Source organism: Triticum dicoccoides, chromosome 1B (genome assembly GCF_002162155.2).
Source record: "Triticum dicoccoides isolate Atlit2015 ecotype Zavitan chromosome 1B, WEW_v2.0, whole genome shotgun sequence".
In the NCBI taxonomy this organism is placed as follows: domain Eukaryota; kingdom Viridiplantae; phylum Streptophyta; class Magnoliopsida; order Poales; family Poaceae; genus Triticum; species Triticum dicoccoides.
This window is the reverse complement of record NC_041381.1, coordinates 584,941,959-584,945,371: the sequence shown is the minus strand read 5'-3', so window position 1 is coordinate 584,945,371 and position 3,413 is coordinate 584,941,959.

The window sequence follows — 3,413 nt, the reverse complement described above, 5'->3', positions numbered from 1 at the left end:
GAGTGCCGTCTGGTGATTCCCACCCATTGTAATATAGAATCCTTTGGTGTACACATAGGTAAGCCGTCATTGGCATTCTGCATCTGCCATCCCAGTGAGATGACGAGGAGGTTGTAGAAGTGCATGCTCCAGCCAATGCTATCAAAAGACCGATCTGATGGAAGAGAATAGGCAATACATTTATACGTCAACACTTCCCCTCACGTGTGGCCCCCTCAGACCTAAACATGGACTGAAAGTGGGCTGCAATTTAATTGCGTCAGCCGGGTCTTGAACTCAAGACCTCTTGGCTCTAATACCATGTAGAAGTGCATGTTCCAGCCAATGCAATCAAAAGACCGATATGATGGAAGAGATTAAGCAATACATTTATATGTCAACAGAGGTGGCTGCTGTTATAAACCAAACAAAAACAAAATTCAATTTATCATAGAGATGGGCATAAATCCATGCATATGCGCACAGGGGCCGACGATTGGATCGAACCCCACCTGATTAACTTCTTACACTCCGTTCTTGTGTTCATGGCAAGGGGAATTATCTTCTTCTTCTTTTTCTTTATTAAGTTCAGTGCACTAGTAGAAAAAGGGTCAAATCTGAGACATATTAGTGCCGGTTTGTTTTCGAGCCGGCACTAATGTGTACATTAGTGCTGGTTCCAATGGCTAGCCGGCCGCTATCATTAGTACCGGTTCATGGCGAACCTTTAGCACCGGTTCGTGCCACGAACTGGTACTAAAGAGAGTGGTAGCAGGATGTTGTCAGTCTGGGTCCCCTCCAACACCTTTAGTACCGGTTCGTGCCACGAACCGGTACTAAAGGTCGTCGTACATAAACCCTTCGTCCACCCGAGCTCGCTCTGTTCTTCCCCTTTCCCCTCACTTCCTTTGTTCTTTTCCTCTCTTCTTCGATCTCATTACAAATTTTGCCCAAAATTTGTCAAGATTTGAAGGCCCCCATCCATTCAAATGATCACAAAGGTTAGCAACTTTGTCCTTTCATCTCTCATTGCTAGATTAGCTCTTGCAATACTTTGTATAGTGATTAATTTGTGAGTTTAGTAATTTGGGAGGAATTATATGTGCTAGTATTTGATTTATATGCAATTTGAGGTCAAAAACAACACTTAGTTTGCATATGTAGGTGTGGTTTACTTAGTGCCTTCTAAATCTCCGTCGTAACCACCGTCGATCGCCCGCACCGTCCCGTCGCTGGCACCACCTTGTGGCGAGGCTCTTGTTCATGAATGTTTTACATTACCAAATTGATGTTTATGTGATTTGGATATATAGTTACTCGTATAATTATCTTACCCGTACGTTGTTTGTTATACATAGTGCCATGGTTTTGATATCCATCCCGTCGGCCCACGTCCTTGTTGTGATTCGGATGTGGTATATTCTCTTTTAAAACTAGTTGTTGCATTTCGTGTTTATGACAAATTATGCCCATCAAGTTGACATAGATATTTTTATCTATGAGGTATGTGAACTGGAAATTCCAACCAACCCTATTGTTGAGAGGTTAAATTTAGTTGAAAGAGAAAATGAGTATTTGAAAGAAAAATTGAAAAGAATTGAGGGGGAGAAGATGGAAGATGGAATTGGAGTTGCATGTTGCACGATCGCCCAAGATAAGAAGAGCACCAACCAAAACAGTGGTGTCTGCTTTGATGCAACAACCAACATGGGAAAGGAAACATATTATGGTTACATAGAGGACATATGGGAACTTAACTATGGAGGTGGTTTGAAGGTCCCTTTGCTTCGGTGCAAATGAGTCAATATGACACGAGGCGGGGTAACGGAAGACCCGCAGTACGGAATGACAACAGTGGATCTCAACAATCTTGCGTGTGCAGACGAACCATTCGTTCTAGCCAATGATGTGGCGTAGGTTTTTTATGTGAAAGACATGTCTACCAGGCCGAGAAAACGAAAAGATAAGGAAGTGAATGGATCATACGACGAGCCAAAGCGCCACATTGTTCTTTTAGGGAAAAGAAACATCGTGGGAGTGGATGACAAGACAGACATGTCAGAAGATTATGAAAAGTTTGATGAAATTGCTCCATTCACAGTGAATATTGACCCGCGCATCCAGTTAAATGATGAAGATTTTCCATGGCTACGGTGCAAAGGGACACACGCGAAGAACAAGTTTCACACCCAAAGATCTGGGATATGATCGGCTTCACTATCATCACTTTCTTTTGTGTTCACCCCCAGGAGGGAATCTCTGTAATAGTTACGGTAGTTATGTGTTTTGGCATTTGATACGCGAAGAAATTTTATGTGCAAACAAATTCTTTCATGCATTTACTGATTTTTTCAGCTAAATGACCCTGAAATTGAAAAGCATTTCAAATGAACTCAGAAAAGGTTGAAAGTTGGCATGTCATCATAATTTCACCCACATAGCATGTGCAAAAAAGTAGATAGGGTTACAGCAAAAACTGGATGCACTTCGTGTACAAAATGGACAATCTTTTTCGAAGTATCAGGGTTTCGAACGAAAAATCATCTGTTACAAAGGCATTTCATTTTTTAAATAACCTAAGCATTACCAAATTGAATATAATGATAAAACACACTAATAATATTAAACATAAGAAAAAAGAATCACTGAAAAATCTATTTTCAAAGTTAAGTTATTCACAAACTAGTGATTCACACAAATTTCAAATAATTCAAAATTTAAACTATTCAAATTTGAAAACTACCGGCACTAACCTAAAGCAAAAATATTCACAAAGAAACTCTATATACAGGAAAAAAACTCAAAATAAATAAAACAAAAATAAATAAAGCAAAAACAATTAAGAAAATAAAAAAGCCCGCCTAATGGGCCAGAGCGGCCTGCATACGACTAGAAACACAATGTTTTGTTGGGCCAGGATGCAAGCCCGCAAAGGCCCACTAGGCCCATAGGGCAGCACAGAACAGGTAGGCCTAGTAGGCCTGCTTTGGAGAGGAGCTCGAGAGAGCTACTGCACTGGGGCTTATAAACCAGTGCGGACGCCCCTCGGCTAGTGAGGTGGGACTAAACTTGCCGCACGGACCTGCGCCAGGACACACCTTTAGTACCGGGTCGTGGCACCAATCGGTACTAAAGGGGGGGTCTTTAGTACCGGTTGGAGCCACCACCCGGTACCAAAGGGGGGGCGCTTCCCACCGCTTGGCCTGGCCAAAATAGACCTTTAGTACCGGTTGGTGGCTCCAACCGATACTAAAGGGGTGTCCTATATAAGAAACCACTTCAAAAAAAATCATTTCTCATCTCTCCCTGCGTCTTTCTCGTCTGCCGCGTCGCCGCCGCCCCTCGTCGTCACCCCCGTCGCCGTCGCCGCCCCGGCCGTCCCCGCCCCTCGTCGCCGCCCCCGTCGCCGTCGCCACCCCGGCCGTCCCCGTCCC